The 20,470-nt window shown below is 38.5% G+C and overlaps 1 pseudogene; it reads right to left on the bottom strand.

Annotated features, from left to right (window-relative positions):
* Positions 1-20,470, bottom strand: part of LOC110350263 (uncharacterized) — a 122,300-nt pseudogene that overhangs the window by 72,324 nt on the left and 29,506 nt on the right.

Here is a 20,470-nt window from a genome sequence, read left to right as displayed (position 1 = left end):
TTGCTTGATCTGTTGATGTAAGCTTCATATGTGAAATTATTTTATCATATATTATCATATTTGTATTGATCTGTGAGCACTAAGGATCAAGAAGCAAAGGATACCAATAAACCAGTGGCATTCAACAATAAAATAAAATCCAACCCTCTGCCTACCCTAGACCAACTCTGAAAGAGACATAGGGAGAGGCCTTTGATGAACAATTGGGGACCTGACCAAGAGCCCCAATTTCAGTTTCGACATGTCATCAAATACTATATGAGCCAATTACATAAACATTGGAATTTCCCAACATCTGATTCCAATAGCAGGAGAGCAGCCCAGGTTCACAATGGAGATTTCTCAATAGGCAATGCCGTTTTCCGGGTAATTAAAACTGTTTGTATAGGAGAGTAGATTTATCTTCTGAAACCATTTTAGCACTAGTGCTCTCCTGAGTGGTATCAGTTGACACACTGCATAATCTAGAACAGACTAATTGCAGCACGATCTCTAATTTTTCTGCAACCATGTAAATGAGCCGAAGTCTGTGCAGGTGGAGCCCATTAGAGTGAGTGATTTCCCTCTCATGTTGTTATCTTCATCTGCCGTTGTCTTATCAACTCCAAGTAGGAAATCCGCTGTCATGAAAAGCAGGCGAGGGAACAATGTCTGGCTGAAAAGTCTTGTTTCATTATTTTTTAATTCATACAGTCCTACCTGCTTAATGCAATTTTCTGATTAGCATGCTAGGGAGCCAGTAATGCAGTTTTATTCAAATAAGGAGGCAGAGCTTTAATTTACACTAAGAAATCATCTCCATTTCTTATCAGGGAATAAGGATTCATGATTCAATAATACATGAATTTAATAATGCATAGTGATAGACTTCATAGGTACTAAATAGCAATAGTGGAGTGGGTTAGTATGCTCTGTGGCTCGTCTGAAACTCCCAATCTGGTTTATCCACACCTCTCCCTTCATCTCTTCCATTATTTCCTTTCAGCAAAAGAGTTGTGCCATTTGCCATATTTTTCTGACACTGCCAAGAGCCCAACTCGAAGGTTGCATCTTCACTTTATGACCATGTTTCATAGCTGTTAAGCTGCTGGACTTTAGCCTTTGTAAGAATTCCCAAATTGGGCCCAAGGGCAATTTGAGAGGCCTACAAGGGAGGGAATGCAGAAAGGAAAGTAAAGAACTTCATTCCCTACCACTAATTGCTTTTTCTACTGAAGTATCTATCCATCACTTTATTTTAGTGAGGAAAAACTGTCCATAGTGTATTCACAATATCCAGGGCCACATAATCTCTATATAACTCTGTTTCACAGATCACAGACACCTAAGCCTGCCACAATGATAGTTTGACTCTCCATTCCTTTATTTTAGGATTAGTGTGGTTCTTTTTGCCATGAATGGCTCAGAGGATGGCATGCCTTTCTGCCTGATCTTGAAAGTCAAATATGCAAAGAATTTCTGGGGGCCCAACTGAATTACCTGAGTGGTTTGACCTACTGGAAAGCCAAGTAAATCCAACTTACATTGCTTTTCATCATCTGTTTATTAGTTTTTAATTTTATTTAATTTAGAAAATTAGATAAAGCTGGTTCACTTCATTTTTGTACTATTTTTGTATGAACATAATGGGTTAATCTTTTTTTTAAAAAATACTTTGGAAAACTTTATTTAGGGGAAATTTAAATGCACATGTGGAATCTTGTTGGCACATGTACATTGAGCAAAAAATGTGCTAAGTTTGTAAGAATGATTAATTAAGCTTTTAGAGCTTTTTTTCATATGCTACAAAATGTTTCTCAATAAGCACAAATGTGTGCAATTGGGTGGCCCAAATAAAACTACAAGCTGGCTTCAGTAAATTTGTGAAACTAATATGTAAGGTAATCCCTAATACTATGGATTAATTCTACTCTGCTTGTTTTGAGTAAGTACTGATACCATGAAATTATTATAATTTTCTTGCAGGTAGGATGATATCTGAGACCACTGTATACCTTGCAAAATTACTATTGTAATAAATGCCTGTTGTATGTCAGTAATCACAGGAAAGCTGAGCAGTAAAAAGATAAAACACAAATCTACCCCCAGGAAGCTCACAGCTTGTCAGGAAAAGTGAGAACAGAAAACACACACAAATGCTATATGACAAGTAGATGATAGAGACTTGTTTGTAGAGGTTATTGTAAGAACTCAGAAGAGAAACACCCCTAGAAACAGGCATGTGAACCATAACATTAAGGGTCTGTTTCCTAAGGTGTTATTGAGTTGATGGCACCATATTTGAGGTAATGATTTATTTTCTAGTTGATCATGTATAGCAGTTGATCTGGTTATTGATACTTTTGATACATTTCTTTTGCCCAATATAGCTGAATAAACTGGGCAAAAAGGCTCCAGTCAAAGTAATTCACAATATTTAAAAAATCCTGTTCATCCTTCCTTAATTTATGAGTTTGCAAAACATGTAGGAAAAGAGATTATTCTATGTTTAGTTTTATGCCTTCGTAATTTATATCCCACAACCAGCCTTTAAGGTGAATTACAATACACACACACACACACACACACACACACACACAGGCCCACAAGAAGTAAGGTAGTAAAATAGAAGTAAAAATTTCAGAAAGAAACAGTGGGAAAAATTGTACTGGGTCAAACCCTCTAATGGTTAATTATGACAATTAAGCTTAAAGCTTCCCGGAAGCTGAATATATTTTTATGTAAATACATTAGAAAATATAGTTCAAAGTATAGTTCTTTTCACTGATTGTTAGCCTATTTCTCCTGCTTGGGTGAGGTGGGAGGGAAGAAAGTAATAGGACAGAATACCCATAAATCAACACTAATCTCTAATGGCATTTTCCATGGAGAGTCTTATAGAAGGTCATAGAAAAGATTTTTCACCCTCATCAGAATTTTGTTGCCTATATTACTCCCACTTAAAAAGATTGTATCCTGGGAACTTTTCATAGGGAGTCAAAATGGGATGTCAAATTCATTATCCTGCACCCTGCTTGGAGCACTAATTCAGATTCCTTCGCTAAGAAACCTGCCTCACAGGTGGTTGCTAAAGTTATAGTATTTTTCTTTATATTTAAAGTTAGTCCAGTTCAGTATCAATAGCAAATCCTCTTAAAACATGCACATAGGAGCCCAAGCAAGTATTTTGACATTCCTAGCTGTGAGCTATGCCATTAATACCTTCCATTAATCTCCATGTTAGGTCATTTGAAGCCCAGATTCAAGACTGTATGTTCCCATGCCCACTCATAGAGTCAAAAGGGAGCAGTTGCCTTAGTTACAGCACTGCACATCTCACCTGCAACAGAGATGGAGAAGGGAGCTCCCTGTCTCACCACTGAGCTGGGATGTCAACAGTTTTAGACCTTTATGAACTTCATTACTGTCAGTGACAAACAACAGAAGAGAGGGGAAAAAATAAAGATCCATAGAGGAAACTGGGTTGCAAATTTGCATCTTAGGGAATTGCCTACTATATTTCCCGGAATACTATAGAAGACAATGGGCTTAGTGTCAGGAAGAACTGAATTCTAATATTTGTTCTGCATCTATTCAGGTATGTGACCTAGAAAAAAATTTACCTAACTTCCTTGTTCTTTGGAAGGAGGGTATTGCAGGATCCCAGAATTAAATTGGGGATGTTATCAAGTGAGATAATACATACAATTATATTTGAAAAGTAAACCTCCTTTTATAAATTCAAGGTGTGCTCTATTTTTATAAGTAACAGATTATAGTTTCTTTGGAAGAGTATACTATTTGCATGTAATCCCTGTTCAACAGTTTGAGCTACTGGCCAAATCTATTAAAATAATCTATTATAGGGGTCAAAATTTCTTGATTATAAGTCATTTGTCAAGAGGAACCACCATTTGAATTGTTTCCAATATATGATAGACTTGGAGTTTTCAGCAATGTCGCTAAATTGTATGGTATGAAAAAGAACTGCTTAAACACAGGGTACGTACCCAAGAATGTACATGGAATTTATACAGGACTTTTATTGCCATTTACTGAAGTTGAATTTTTTTGAAGGAGTCTACAATATTTACTGAAAAGCCCTTGGAGGACTGATTCACAAGCATGCATCAGAATTATCTGGAGGAATTGCTTAAGCACAGATTCTTGGATTCTGCCTCCAGAAAATCTGGAATAGGTCCAAGAATTTGAATTTTTAACAAGCTCTCAGGTAAAGGTGATGCTGTCCTCAAGAGACCAGACTTTAAGATAGCACTGCCTATTCTAGTTATTTTGAAAAATACCAGAAGAGACTGAAGATGCTCAATACATAGAAATAATAAATATTGAGGAGGTGAAAATGTTAATTACCTTTATTTGATCATTACACACAGTATATGTGTATAATATTATTGTCCTGTACCTCATAATATGTAACAATATTATGTGTCAGTTAAATAAAAACAAGATAGTGCTGCCTTGTCCTCCCCTATTAGGTAAAATTTAGAGATTTGATTTTCAATGGTGTTTCAGATCTGAGAGTTTCCAGAAGTGTCTCAGGATTCTTTTTTCCTCCTCCACTGCAATGATTAAAACTGCACTTTATTCAAATGCATTTGTTGTTGTCCAGTACAGAATTTATTTGATAAAACTTGCTCTGCATCCATCCCAAATAAGGTGGAAAACCACTGTATTCAAGGATTTCTATGCTTCCCATAGACTCTAATCTTCTACAAATATCTGTGACTCAGTGACCCCAAAGACCCTTGAGTAGCTTCCTACCTTGCTATAGGATTTAGTACAGACCCTATTAAACGGTGTAGACATTCCAAATGTACCTCAACTTTTAGAGAGGCTCAAAAGTACAGGAGATTTCATAAACCTAAGCGACCCAAACACAACACAATGTGTCATTTCAATAACTGGAGCATGAACAGTGTTCTATGGAAGGAAATGACTCACTTACAGGAGGGGAGGTGATGCTTTTCAAGATTTAAGAAGCCTCAGCTAGGTTTGCCTTAGTACTTTGAAATCAAACATTTGCTGCTGCTGGATCTCTATGCATTTTCTTCTTATTATGTTCTTTGTTAGGGACAAAATAATTTCTTTGGGACTGGCAGTACCACTTACAGGAAGCAGAAGAGATAGTGAGCCTAAAGACAAGACAATGACAGTAGATGACAATCAGGAAGTGGCTTCGGAGAGTTCAGCTGGTCCCCAGAACACACCACAGTCAAGGTATCCAAAATTCTGATTGTCTTTCTCCAAGAAAATTGCTAATGCCCTGCATGTTGAGATCTTGTTGATATAATTGTTCATCAGTCCCTGGTGCCAAGCACCCTGCAAGGATGACCTGCCATTTTCATAGTATGCATTTCCTCCTCTTGATTTCTCCAATTCTCTCCATAACACCCAATATAGACTTTTTCCACCAGAAGAAGAAGCTTAGGGTCCAAGTGATTAAATATTCTTCCTGGGGTGCCTCAGAAGGGCTTTTGCACCCAGGCAAGTTGGTTTTAAGGATCAGCTTGGTGATGATTATCAGTTTGCAAACTGTCCACTTGTCCTTCTCATCTATAGCAGCAATGGCTTCCTTATTTCCTGGAGCCTGAAGACTTAACACTGTGAAGACTGGTGGTCATACCTCACATTTTGCAATTACTCCTTCAAACAGGCTTCGTTAAGTTCTTTTCTAATTTCTTTCAGACTCAGATTTCCCAGGCTGTGCTGAGCTGGTGGCTGCCTTCCCAAGTGAGCACAGCTGGACTGAACAAAGACAAGCTCTTCATAGTCCACAGCATTCAGAAGTAGGAATCAATGAACTCTTAGGACAGGAAAACAGATCACTTGGATTGCTGAAGCAGGAATCACTTCTGTAGCAGCTAAGAGAAAGGTATCCAGAAAGTGAATGGCCATGTTCACAGCTTGGGAGCTCTGAGGGTTTGCTTAGTAGAGTGCTTTTAATGACCAAGACCAAGGATGTTAATCGAGGCGCCTCACCCATTCAGAACATAGTGTTCATAGTGCTTGAAAAGATGAGCTAGAAGGTGCAAAAGATATCCATTTTATTCTTGGGACAATTCCTTAATGATGTTAAAAGTGCAAATGAATGTCCCTTATGTGCTCTTGCTATATATTCTCAAAATACTTCCTATACTGCTGGGGGAGCAAAAGAGAAACTGACATAGAACAATTGGTGTTGTCCCATGAAGGGACCATAAAAATCATCCTGGTACTTCATTTTAAATTAGTTGTGAATCATGTTTGTTCTGTGAGGTAGGTGGTGTGTTACTGAAAACACTAAAATCCCCGATATAAACCTGGCAATAGCCATGGGAGTCGAAAATGCCCTTGCCAATCAAGATGCCATGCAGACATAATGACACATTCTACCACATGCCCTGGAGACAGATGCCACTTTCCAGAAAACTGAGAAATCCAGGGCCATTAATACAGCTTTGCTATAAAATGTGGGATGCAATGTGTGCTTCTATCTTGCTGTAAATCCTCACAAGATGCTACTTCATTCTAAATTGTGGCCTCAATTCTCAGTCTAGATATAAGAATTTTTAAATGACTTTCAAGTATAGAGCTTAATGCATACCACTGCTGGGCCAGGCAGCATTTTTTGTTTGTTTGTTTGTTTGTTTGTTTTGGAGACAGGGTTCAGGCTGTTTGCAGTTCAGGCTGGCTTTGAACTCATTAGGTAGCCTGGCCTGGCCTCAAACTCACTGTGATCCTCCTGCCTCCACCTCCCAAGTGCTGGGATTACAGGCCTGTGCCACCATGCCTGGCTGGGCAGCATTTTAAACAATTAAAGTTAGTCATAGATTTTAAGGAAAAAAATCAATCAGCTCCTATTGAGAAACATGAACGTATCTCTAAGATACAGTATTACATGAAAAATGTTTACACTTTCAGGAAGCTATTATGATAATTATACTGTGGAGAAGACCTAGCAATGGAGGAAAGGGTAGAGAAAGGAGAATTCTACCTTTCACTTCACACATTTTTGTAGGCTCTGAATGTTTGGCCATGTGTGTATATTTTTACTTTCAAATTTTGAAATAAAAACGCTCTCTCTCACTGCCATCGACTCATAATAAAAAAGACTTTTTTAAAAAATAAGAAGTATGTAGTTTTATAATAAAGGGCTGTCAATCCAATCAAGTTTTAATTATCTAAAACAAAACAATAAATAAGCATAAAAGAATAAACACACACTGTAATGCATAGTGTTTAAAGATGTGTATAAAAGATTATTCTAAGAGTGCCATGTGAAAAAGTAAAAAATAATTTAAGAACAAAAATGTTCCCCCAAATTTATCTTAGTGATGGCTTGTGTAACTCCAATTGTCCACTCCAAGATGGCGGTAATTTTACAACCTGTCTGGGTATTTCAATCAGCAATGGATGTGGGTAGAAAGCTATGCTAGTGTACAATTTCCACTGGCTGGAAATGAAGTACTTTCTTCTGTTGGAAGAGAAAGGATACCCTTCATTCATACCAGAAGCAGTGCCACCCACCAGGCAGCCTCCTGAGCGGACAGTTATCCTCCTTGTGCCTTTTAGGAGGACTCTCTACCCTTTGTAGCCTGTAATTGTTGGGGTGGGGTGATGTGTTTACAAGGTGGGGGACACACACACATGTGTGCCTGCCAAGTTCTTAAGACTCCTGCCAAAAAAGGAGCATCAAAGGATGACAAGGGATGTGGAGGTGCAGAATCAGAGATAAAATGGATCAAATTTACTAGCAATCACGACAAATATCCTAACTTGCATAAGTGAAGCCAATTACTTTATTATTGCCTCCTTTTGCACTGTGCACAGTAGGGATGTCACTGGATAATGGTTTGCATGTAGAGTTAATCACTTTGATGCATTTCTGACTGATCCCAGCAAATTATGTTTTGGTTCCACTATATTAAACACAAGAGCCGGGGATTATCATTAATAAATCTAAGGCACAGCATGCATAAATCTTGAATAAATCAAATATCAATTACATAGGCAGTATCTGCTGACATCTGCTTTCATCAAATAACATATTTGAAATAGGTGTTATTCCAATTTGTCGAAGTCAAAGGGATCTTAGTACAGGAAGCACAGACCTGGGACCCCAAAGAGGGATGCAGCTGAGCATTGCTGGAGGCTGCTTTGTGGCACTCAGTTTTAATCTGTGAAGACTACAGTGAGATCACTGCCTGGAGATCCAGAGAAAAGCTGTCTGCTTTGGCAAGGAAGTCCAGCTGAATGCTGTTTTCATCCAGGTGTTTTGAAAGTGAAGCAGGAGAAAGTGAGGTGAGAAAGGAGGGAAACTTCCTAAGAATCTGACAACCGGAATAGGAACTGGCAATTAAGGGGACTCAGGCGATGATCACAGTACAAGAAGTCCCAGTCTGTCTGGATCTGAGGAAAGAACTATACTCCAGGGGAAGACCTTTGAAACAAGTGCACCTTCTAGGATTGGCTCCAAGAGAGATGGAACTAGGGGTGAAGGGAAGGGGAACTGACCTTTACTGAATACCAGGTAGTGAACAAAACTTCATATCCTCCCTTAATCTCTACAACCTGCCCTCTAAGCAAGGTTTATTCTTACCATCTGAGGAAATTGAGGCATGCAAAGTTAAATAACATGTCTATGGCCACACAACTCTCAAATGGCACAAGGGTATTCAAATAGGGATTTACTTGGATCATACTACAAGACACCGAGGGTAGTGGTTATGGTGGTGGGGTGTGTGTTCACGTTTCTGCGTATACAAAAGAGAGAAAATGTATACACATGGGGCAGAAGGGAAGTATTGAGAATATGCTCTTTTTAAAAAGGCATTGAATGTTTTTAAGTTTTGTGATAATAGAGCAGAGGAATAACTGCTACATCCTCTTCCTTCTGTGCATATGGCCTTCCATCCATGGTTAAAACCCTTTCTCCTTGGAGTGGTTGTTCAAGACAAGGCCTCTTCAAGGAACTTTCTAGGGTTAAACTCATGCTCAGAGAGGGTGGAGCTGACTTAGGAAATGTTCTCCAGTGCAGTGGCTCATCCCAGCAGGTAGAAAATAATTACTTCATCTATACTCCCCAAGCAAAGCAAGAGTCAAGACCAGAATTGAAATAAGCCAAAATTGGGCACCCAAAGCTGTTCTGAGGCCTCCACTAAGGGTGGAGATGGTGCTTCAGGGGGGCAGGTGGAGTGTTTCACACACTGCTTGTCTCAACCTGTGTAGGCGAGCCTTGCAAATAACCCCAAGTTTTTAGACCATTACTTTTATCATCTTGGCATCAAAGGAAAATATGAAAACCAAAAGGCAGACTCCCAAATCTGGCCATCCAGAACCTCTTAGGTTTACATTTTCAAAGCCAGGGTAGATGAGTCTCAAAGCCATCTCCTTTGGGGCCACAGAGCTCATGAGATGAAGCACTGAAAAGAGGCAAAGTAGAAACAGCTCTGAGACTTCATTAGGCTGCAGCTCCACTGCCAGCCAGCTAGCCCACATCAGACCTGCCTGGTTCCTCATCTCCCCCTTTTCTGCACCCTGATTTCTGTATCAGAACCTGCTTGGGGCTACTGAGAACACACTGTTGTCGACAGCTAAGTGGAAACTAATGTAACATCGCTGGAGAGATGAACATGTATTTTGAGAGTTGTAAGCACACATGAATTATACAATATTATTACATGTGGGTACAAATTCTAAATAGTTTAAGATATAGTATTGTTAGGATTTTAAATCCAGTTCTTAGGTTACTTTTCTTTATATCCATAGAGACAGTGGGTTTTGTCACGATAGCTGTTAGATTTTTCTAATCAGCATCACAGAGGAGTATAAGTACATCTTCAGATGGTGCATCTGATTCAGATGCAGTAAAAGGCATCATCATCTCATTGGTAAAAGAGGATTTTAGGCTACAAAATGACTTTCCAACACTCATGCAAATCTGGCCAAAGGAGTATTATCAAATGTCAACAAATATAGAATAAGCTCAAATCTCCCACCCTTTTGCTTCACACACACACACACACACACACACACACACACGCACATGCACACACACACGTATATGGAGTACAGGGGGCTGATGAGTGAACAAGGAAGCCAGAAACCTTGTTCTCAATAGTGTCCTCTTCATGCAATTCTATTTTGCTCAGTTTAAAGGAGTACATGTCCTGAGCCAATGGGAAGCCCCAAGAAAATGACCAGAGAAGCCCAAGAGCCTCTGGTTAATTCAGAACGAGCTGGATTAAGCTTGTAAGTAAGACAGACTGGAGATAGCTCCTTTTACTCCGGTTCCACCCAACGGTGCTTCCTCTGCACTTAAAGAAAGAGGAACTGCATTAATTCATTTTCTACCTTAAAACTCAGCCTTTGCACATCCACTAGTGAGGAAAAGAAGGTGAGTCCTGTGTCATAAGGCAGCCAGCACTGACAGATAACAACCATGAGCTCTAGAAAGACAACTGAAGAAGAAGCAGAAAATTTCACATAATTTGTGGTTGTTGGTATTAGCAACAGTCACAGCCATAGGTAATGATCCACTCAGAAAGACTACCTTGGAAGAAAATTGGATACTAAGCCCTCTGTATAAATACTGATCCTGCAGTATTATTTACCATTTTTAATTGGTCCTTGTGGGAAGCTGACCTTGCAAAAATAAAATTGAATTTGGCTTTGTATGTAGACTGTGGGAATTAAGGATGATCATCGTGATGATGTCATTGGTAGGGGCTTTGCTGATTGTGAGTTTGTGTAAAAAAATGAACATTTAAATTGTACTTTATATTTTAAAAAATAAGTTGCCATTCAAAAAGAATGCCCTGATGTAAAAATGTACTGAATGTTTGAAAAGATAATTGATGAACAAGATTCATTTGGTAAATATTGTAAAAATTGTTTTCTGACCATTTACTTTCTTCCAGGCTAAAGATTGAGGATATGGGAGATATGGGTTAGTAGTACCATCATCCAAACAAATATGTCAAGATTAAGTAACTAGGGTAACATAAATCCTGCATGTTCCTGTACTTAGAAGACATGCAGAACAAGAGCCAATATAGAAAGTGTCAAGCTGGAGTCTTATTCTCAATTTTCTGGTTCTGCAATCAACTAACTGTATGTGACTTTTGAACAGCATACTTAACCTCAGTGTTCAGTATTCTTAGTGATAAAGGTTATTTTATGTGGTCCTAGAAAGTCGATGATTTGGAAATCCCTTCTTAAAAAGCCCATTGAGTCTCATATGACCCAGGAATATCAGTTAATTTGTTAAAATTAAAAAAATAGGATGAAGCCATAACTGCTAATCAAGGGGGCAAAGTTGGGCACGTTTTTCAGTTGTTTACATCTGTGTCTTATTACAAGAGTTTTAATGTCACTGTATGTTGTTATGTCTCTATATAACACTGAATGTTTGCCTGTTTTGGAAAGGTCAGAGGATGGCTGTCCCCAAAGCCTCTTTGATCCTCTATCACCACATACAATCAGTCTGTGAGGACCTGAGTGTGGAGAGGGTACAAACTCTGCAGATGTGTGGATATGTGTATCATTTACCAAAGATCCCTGTGTGCATACTTACATTTGGCAATCATTTTCTGAGCCATTTTATTTTCTGATATTATTGGCTCATTGCCAGACATCCTGATAGCAAAAGTCATGTTGTCCCAACACATAGTCAGCACAAAAACATACACACAGAGTCCACATTTAAAATGTCTGCTTCCTTCATGTTCCCCCTGTAGGCAGAATAGATTTCATCGTCTTACCACTACATTAGCAACCTTTCAACACAACAAGGTCATTTAGGAATAATTATATGATTCTGTGTGAATGACCCAAGAGCTCTGGTATTAGACTCATGGTATAAGAATATGAAAATTCACATTTCACACATTCCCTGTACCTACTATATGCTGGAGCTTTACGGCATTTTGCTTATTTGAGCAGGAATCAAATTGGATTTTTGGTTTTCTAAAAAATATTAATGGCAGAAACTCTATCCATCTCCCCCAGAACATCTCAAGAAATCAACATGGAAATTTCCTTGGTCTCAGCTTAATTTTGCAGAGAATGCATCTCTTACCAACCCCTCCTCTCCTATTTCTCCTGAGCCTCCCTGGTAACTCCTGGACACTTTATTTCCACAAATTAGTGAGGAATGCTGACCTCATTTGCATGTTTGCTTTACTTCCACTGGGAAGAAAATATATTGGGAAAACAGAGTTGTGAGGTCACCGTCTCTGGGTATTTTCAAATGTGGCTTAGTTTCTTCCAGGCCCTATGGGAATTGGATGATTTTCTAACCACCTAGATTAAAACAAGTGTGCCACTAATTTGGCATGGACCTTACTGCATCATTTCATTTCGTGATGATGCCATTTGTTAAGAGGCAAAACCCAAATAAGTGGCACCATGGCTCACCTAATTCAATAATAAGTGGTATCCATATGTTCACTACATCATTTGCTCTCTGAATATTATTATTTGTTGAAATTTTTCTGCATGTCCGCGTGGCTGTGAGAGAATAGTTTGAGCAAAGAGTGTAACTCAGGACCTTCATTACCAACTTCTACAAAATGTGGTCACCATTTAGTTGACATCCTTCACTCTGTTGATTAAGAATGATGAGCTGTGTAGAAAACCGGTGTTTCTACTTAACTTATTCATTCCAGGCAGTGTTTCCCAAGTCTGAGCCAAAGGCCATCTGCATCAAAATCATATGTGGGGACCCATTTGTTGAAAAAATTCACATCTCTGGGCTCTACTTTAGACCTACAAAATTAGTGTATCCAGAAAGGACCAACCATCTGAATTTTTAAATAACTTTCTACATGATTCTTCATAGGCATTAAGGTTTGAGAAATCCTGCTATCTGGTAAGTGGACAAACTATAGTTCTTAAATAAGCAAGAGTACTAATTTGATAAAACAAGCCCAAAACAGGAGAATTATTGCAAATGAACAGTCTCACATTTTTAGAATTTTTAGTTTTTGGTAGTCAGAGTCTGACCCCTACACCAGCTTTATAACCATCAATTAAGACCTAATAGAAATTTTTAATCTCAGGCCTTGTCTCAGAACAAATGAATCAAAATCTACATTTTAACATGATCCTTAGGTGTTTCATGTGCATATTAAACTAAAAATTTTGAGAAGGACTATTCTAAATGACTTACAAATTCTATCATCATGTTTATTCTTCATTTAGACATCTCATCTTTCTCTTTACTAACTTTAGAAAACTGGAACAATGTCACGCAATAAGATATGGAGAGAATAAGTAAAATCTACAGATTAGTTTCTTTGTGACAAAGGAATTAATGTGCAATAACATATGCATTTGTAGATGAAAGGGAGTTAAAGAGATCTTCTACCCCAGCATTTTGCCTTCTATTAGAATCAGCAGGCAGACACCCCAGGAAGTTAACAGAGTAACATTAGAGTTATAGCTACACTGCTATTTAGTGTAAGGAAGTTCAACAATAGAGCCATTTTAAGAGGGATTAGCTTGCTCTGAAAAGCAGTGAGATTCCCATCCCTGGAGGAGTTTAACTCAAGTGTGGGCGATCATTGTCAATGAATGTCTTATAGAAGGGACCCACTACACTATGGGGTTGGTGTTTGATCTAGAAGACTTTTACACTTGAGATTACTGTGTTCCATACACATGCAGCCTTTTGTTCTAAATTTTAAATAAATATCCATATACACCTAATATGTGTACCCATTATGTATGCTACTACTAATTATCCTGCCCTGGCTCTTGGCTGTAAGACATGGCCTCTTTAGTCAACTCAACAGTCCTTGGGAGCACTTCTAGGGGGACTCTGGAGCAATACAGAGCCACTCTCCCAGCAAGGGTAGTGCAGCCCAAGGGAAGATGGAAGGGAGGAATGTTTCTCTAAAAAGTAGATGAACTGATTGCATTAGTGAATGGGTATCCTTCCTCCAAAAAGGAGAGAGGGAAAAAGAAAATAAAACACTTTTGTTGTATCTGCATACTTGATTTCACCACTCAGAAGCAAAGTGGCTTATCTGGTCCTACTGTCAGTCTCCCTGCCAAACACTCAGATCTCTGACAATGAGGCCAAATGGCAACTTTGACTAGGTCACCTATGGCTTCTCTGCAGTATGTTCCTATCCATAACATCTCTGTCTCTACTACTCTTTTCTCATGCCCTCCTTTAGGAAGCAAAAAGGAAGGCTTTTTGTTGGTTTAACTTACTGGAGGAGGTTCTGTTGCAGACTGCAATTTTCATATTCCAAATTTTACCTGCAGCCTGACTCATCTACGTGACAGCGAAAAATGAGACCTTTGGGTCAGAGCAAAAGTGGTAGTAAGGGGAAGAATGATGGCAAAGAACAATTCAATTTTAGCTATCAGGGCAATGTCAGCCAAAACTCACAGCAAAGCCATGAGGCAGCGCTTTCCACTGACCTCTTCATCCACATTCCCTCAACCTCTGGCTCTGGTGTCCTAAATAAATGGGGACACATTGTTGAGGAGTGGTGGGTGAGTTGTTTCCATTTCAATCCATGTCCACAAGAGGTTTCCTTCCTGGCTTCTTGCTGACAGGACCTTCTTTTACATTCTGGATTCAGTTTAGCCTAGCTTAGCTAAGTCCTGAGCTGGGAAGTGGGCTGGCTGGGGGCCAGGCAAGGGGACGCACACGAAGGAGGTGTTGCTTTAATAAAAATGGATAAGACTGCAGCTCTGGCCTGTCCTCTGCTGTACCTGAAACAGCAGTCTAATTCTTGTTCAGTGTCACCTATAAACTATTAAAATCCAAGTTACTGAATCACTTTTGAAACACTCAAATTCAGGGTGATCAGCCCAGGATAGAACTCTTTTTTGCCACATTCCCCTAGCAAAACAGTTGAGAAAAGATCTAAGAAAAAAAATCTACAGAATGAAATGTGGCAACCACTTTTATGGCAAACTTAATATGTTTTATTTCCCATTATTTATGATCACTGTGACAAATTATTATTATTTTTCAAACATGTGTTGGGTTCTCTTCTTGTGTCTCCCTTAGGAGTTTGGTTTGAGTCTGGTTTGGTCATGCTGAGAGCATACATTTCTGTACTTATTTCACCCAAGATGTGCTAGAGAAGAGAGACTCTCCACTAACCTTGCTCTCAAGGAAATTCAGACTAAAGCATAGAAAATATGATGAGTGTGAGCAAAAAGCCTATCCACTGCTATCAAAATATCATGTCTGGGCATATGAGATATCTGATTTTCAGCTCAGGGAAACACCATCTGAAGGAAAGGCAGTGGCTTGATATGGTTGTATTTTATGCTCTCTTTCCATCTGTCCAGGATAAATTGTGTGTGTCAACTTTGGCAAGCGCGGGGGAACTAAATGGAGCTCTTAGCTGTCTTTTCAACATATTTATCTGTTTCACAGCCTACTTTAGAATGTTTTAGTGATCACTATACAGGGATCATAGATAATAGACCATTTAAAATCTTAATTCAATTAAAACTTAATCCTCAGATGTGAATAGCAGTGTCTTATATAGAAGGTTACAGTGAAAGTGGTATCTTTTTGTATATAATTAAAACAGAAAAGCCAGAATGAGAAATGACATGAGCACTTCTGAAAACGATACCTGACACTACCTTATGAACTTCTGTCACTGTGATAAAACCATGGTTATATTTAATATTTAGACAAGGGGACAAAGTCATATACAATTTATTAGGGGAAAACATATATTTATTATCTTTCTACTTAAATCTATTCACTTTTATTGGCTTTTGTGTTATATGAGAGAATTGACTGCAAAAGATGCTTTTTAAGAATACATCCAATAACCAAAGCAACAAATAAGATTTTTGTGGTTACAAAGTACCCAAAATAATGTAGAAAATCAGTTAAAATTAGCAAAATTGGCACTCCTAGAAAGTCTCAGTCATTCCTCTGAAGTTCTTGTACACTAAAGAGAAAAAAAGTTCAATTGCTGCCCCAATCTTTGTACTTGCTCTCAGAAAAAATTGGTTTAAACTGCAATAGTGCACGTTGAACCATCCACTTGATTGAATGCCTCACCCATCATAAATGTTAGCCTTTCTATACCAGGGGCTATTTACATTGACCTACATAAGTTACAGCCTTGAATAATGGGCTCCAGGTCTCTCACAGCCCAGCTCTAATGCACTGCTGCCTATTAGGAATGGTCTTGCTGACAGAGTGAGTTTATCATTTTGTTTTTCTTTTGTTTTCTGTTCCTCAAATAGTCTTGTAAAACTGCCTTTTGGATGAGCAAAGAGCAACTGAGTATGAAGCAATCAAACTTTGACATAGAGGGTAGAAAGAAGAGTCTCTGGGGAAATCTGTCTTTAACCAAAAAAAAAAAAAAAAAAGTAAAAGAAAGGTGCTGTACAGTAGGTAGAGCTCACAGGTCACATAATGTCTCACTTTACCTGAGGCAGAAGGATGGCAAATTCAAGATCAGTCTAGGGAGGTTAGTGAGGTCCTGCTTTAAAAGTAAAATTAAAAATTAGGACTAGGATGTAGCCCAGTGGGTTCAGCTGGGGTGGACAGCAGAACTGCACCTAAGAATAGGTCTCATCTGCTTCTACCGCTTAAGCTATAAAACCACACTCCTTCAAGGATTGTGGGAGTGGAGGAGGAAAGACAAAGAACAGGGTTATTGTACATGTACCATTGAGTCCTCAGAGTCACTTTCTCCTCTGTCCCCCAACTAAGGCAGTAGTGAGCTTAAGAACCTCATTCAAGGGCCAGGGATTTAGCTCAGTGGTTCCGGCGCCTGCCTTGCAAGCTCAAGGTCCCGAGTTCGATCCCCAGTACAAAAAAAAAAAAAAAGAACCTCATTCAACCCAACTCTGTGCACATACAAGAGAAATGGTCATTGTTTCTATCCATAGCCCAAAAAAAAAAAGGTCATCAAGGGTGTTAAGTTTGATTCTGTTTTATAGCTTCAGAAAATAGAAAAACTGGTGATATGGGCTAAATCATTGGAGGGGGAGAATGGGCCTCAAAAAAGGGGGCTTGCCTGTTCTGGATGGAGTTGGGGTATATGTGTTCAAATCCTGGCTTCATAACTTCCCAGTTCCAGGGTCCTGGATCAGTAGGCAAATCTCACTTGGCCTAATCTGGAATGGATGTACTATTATGCCTACCTATAAGTACTGTTGTAAGGATTAAATGGGATAATAAATTTAAATTGCTATACCAGTAATTCAATTCATTTTAACTATTGTCATTATTATGAAGAAAAAGTGTAGCGGTTTCTGCTGAGAGAACAGTGCTGAGTGGCCTTCGTGTGTTTGCCATCCCTGCAGACATCCTCCTGTGTTCCTTCAAGCACACAGAGCCTGCTCTTCTGAGTGACTGATTCCACTCTATGAGCACAGAATATAATTATGTAATGCATCCTCACTCATCATTTAAGTTCTTCTCCCAATAGGATCTCAAATTCTTCCCCAGCAAAGGTTACACCCTTTGCCTCTGTTAGACTACTCCCCTGCACAGCACGTAAATGAGTTTCAAACACTTTCCACATTATACGCTAATGATCTATTTTCATGTCTGTTTCCCCATTCAGTTGCCATCTCTTTAGGAAGAGAGATTGTGCCTTTGAAATAGTTTTATCTTTGATGGCTCTCATGATGCCCATAGCACTGTAGATACTAAATTGTTTGTGAGTTAGAATATAAATAAATGAAGAGAAAGTTCAATTATTGCATAAAATACATTTCTTAGGATATCCTTATAGGTGTGTCATGTGTATTATTATGCCTTGGCCAGAGGTAGTCTGAGAGTCCACAGCAAAATCAATCAGAAAGTATAGATATAGTTGTGGTCACCCCCCCATATCTCCCTAAATATTTCTCTCCCTTCCCTTTCCTTCCTTTCCCTTCACTTCTTTTCCTTTCCCTTTTCTTTCCTTGATTTTGTGTATGTGTGTTGTGAGTTTTCCAGAGAGTTGCCAAAGAATGTATAGGTGATTTCATAGGAGAAGATATAAGTGGCTTTGGTGTGCCACGCCTCTCATTTTATCACAAATGCCTGTGGGTCTTTTCCTATATCTTGACTGCCAACTGGAAGAATGTCTCCAAACCCTGTAATTTACTTGGTCTGGGGAATAAGGAGTGTTGCTGTCCGAAGGCATTTAATTACAAGAGATAATTCTAGGCCAAAGTGGAACATTGGTCCTTGGGAAATAAATAAAATAAAATATCTTTTTCATAATTGTACAAAAGAGTTTCATTTCTTGGTACCCAATGTAGTAATCTGATGGTGCATTTTCCCCTTTCCAAAGCACATGGAACAACTTCAAACCATTTCTTCCAACCCTACTATAAAATGTGTTCCTATTTCTTATCTCTAATGCCGGTCATCTCTTTCAGAAAAATGGCATCATTCTTCTTTTCTCCAAAGTTATTTTGAGCTTTCAGGATGGTCGAAGAAGACACCAAGAATGAAGTCATTATCCAAGGTACAGTGATATATCCTCACTGTCGGAGACTAGCACAAGTAACACATAAGAATAAGCAAATAAATCTATGTCCCATAGTGAGCATTGGGTGGTGGGGTCAGGCTATTTAAGGAATGTTTATAATGAAATACCCTGGACTTATATATGCCTTGAATAACTTCATTCATTAACCTATTTGTTACCTCTTCCTAGCACCAATAAGCTCTCCTCTGGACCCAAGAGGTGGTGTTATTTCTGGGTCTTCTTTGTTTACTACAGCTTCAATTTTTGAGCCAATTCCCTAGGAATGGCTTCCTGATCTTATAAAATATGAAAATACTAGGGGTATTTTTACAAATGCAAGCAGTAGGGCCAACCCTTGTATTCATTTGGTAATATTACATTTTTACTTTTGATATTAACTTCAAATGACTACTATATGCTGTCATATGTCTATATAGAATCACAGTAATATACATATAGGATTGAAAGAAATTATACAAATGGAAACTGTATTATTTACTGGGCCACTCTGTCTTTGGGATACAGGTATTAACATATATTTTGTTAATAAATCCTATAATTATCTTCCGAAGAATACAATTACGTTGCATTTTTCTTAGAGGTGTTAATTTGTTAAATGTAAACATTCAAAAATCTGCTACAATTCTTTGTAACCCTGTTTTGACATATCTTCATTATATATGAAATCTCAAAAGAATAAAAAGAGGAAGAAAGGAAATGAAGTGGTCCTACCTTCACTCATACTGTCTGCAGGATATTGTCTGCAGTGAAGACACCAGGCCCCTCAGGATGTGGCTGGCAATTTTGAGGGGTCTTGTGCTTCATTTGTGAAGGAGGCATTGCACCAATTTGTTACAAAGGCCCTCTGCAGAAAATAAGAACCCTTACAGGTGGCATGAGACCAGGTCCTGTCAGACTCTTCCATTTCGTACTCTCAGAACTTGTGGAAAGCTGACACCTAAACATTTTAAAATAAGTTACTTGAAGAATTAGGAGATGTTGAGCTATTCTGCTTTAAAAGGGTGTGTGTGTGTAATTCTATGGATTCTAAAAGCAAATGGTGGACTATAATATAAAGAATTAGGCACTAAATTTCTATTAATTCATAAAAACTGAAATAGAATCCATTAAGAGTGGTGGATTATTGGTGCAAAAGAAGATGTAAATTATCCACGATCATGCTTGAAATGCAAAACTTGATCATGTTTGGCAATGGGCCAGCTCCCATTAAAGTAATTATTTTTAATCATCAGCACTTGGTGACATGAATACTCATATTTGTTGATTTACTAAGAAAAGCACTTTATATTGTAAATAAAAAGGATGGAAAATATACATTTGGGTTTTAGAACAAATAACAATGATTATCTTTGCTTTATAAGGGTTTTTCCTTTGACAAAGCTATGAAAAAAAATAATAAAAAGCCCGTTTCCATGTGGTTCAGATATGGTCCCATTGTAAATGTCAGTGCAGGCAGGTGTGAGCTTATTTTTACGTCCTGTTTTCTAATGGGGTAGTTGGTTCTATTCTTAAATAAAGTTCAAGGAGTGGAGGATTTCTGGTGATTCTTTAGTGGTAACCAAAGGAGACAAAGAAAATGGCTATTAAAATGCACCCTAAGAACTGCCATGAGCACTCTCAGAAATCGTGAGACAAATAATTACTTTTCTTCTACCCTAGTTTTCCAGTCTCTGCTGGAGTTGAAAAGTGAATCCCATTCACTAAGGAGACAGGGACCAGAGGGACATTCCTGGCAGAACAAAGATAGATGAAAAAAAAAAAATCCATCAAACAGCCTTGTGAGTGTCAGAAGAGAGAGAAGCACTGCAATAGAACATGAAGCTTGAGAGTGACCAAGCTGAAGAGGGAGGAAGACTGTACACCAATGTAAGGGAATGGACTTTATCTTGTCATGCAGTGCTTTTCACACATAAATGCATTTAAAAAACACCTAAACTTGCTTTAAATTGCTAATTTCCGAGGGTTATCTATTCCTCTTCTCCCAAAGAGTAAGACTGCTTGCT

The sequence above is a fragment of the Heterocephalus glaber genome, unplaced genomic scaffold, assembly GCF_053883595.1.
Source record: "Heterocephalus glaber isolate CG9 unplaced genomic scaffold, H.glaber_assembly_v1.0 deba00001457, whole genome shotgun sequence".
Lineage (NCBI taxonomy): Eukaryota > Metazoa > Chordata > Mammalia > Rodentia > Bathyergidae > Heterocephalus > Heterocephalus glaber.
Note: the sequence above shows the minus strand (reverse complement) of the source record. Positions and strands in the feature narration are given on the sequence as shown.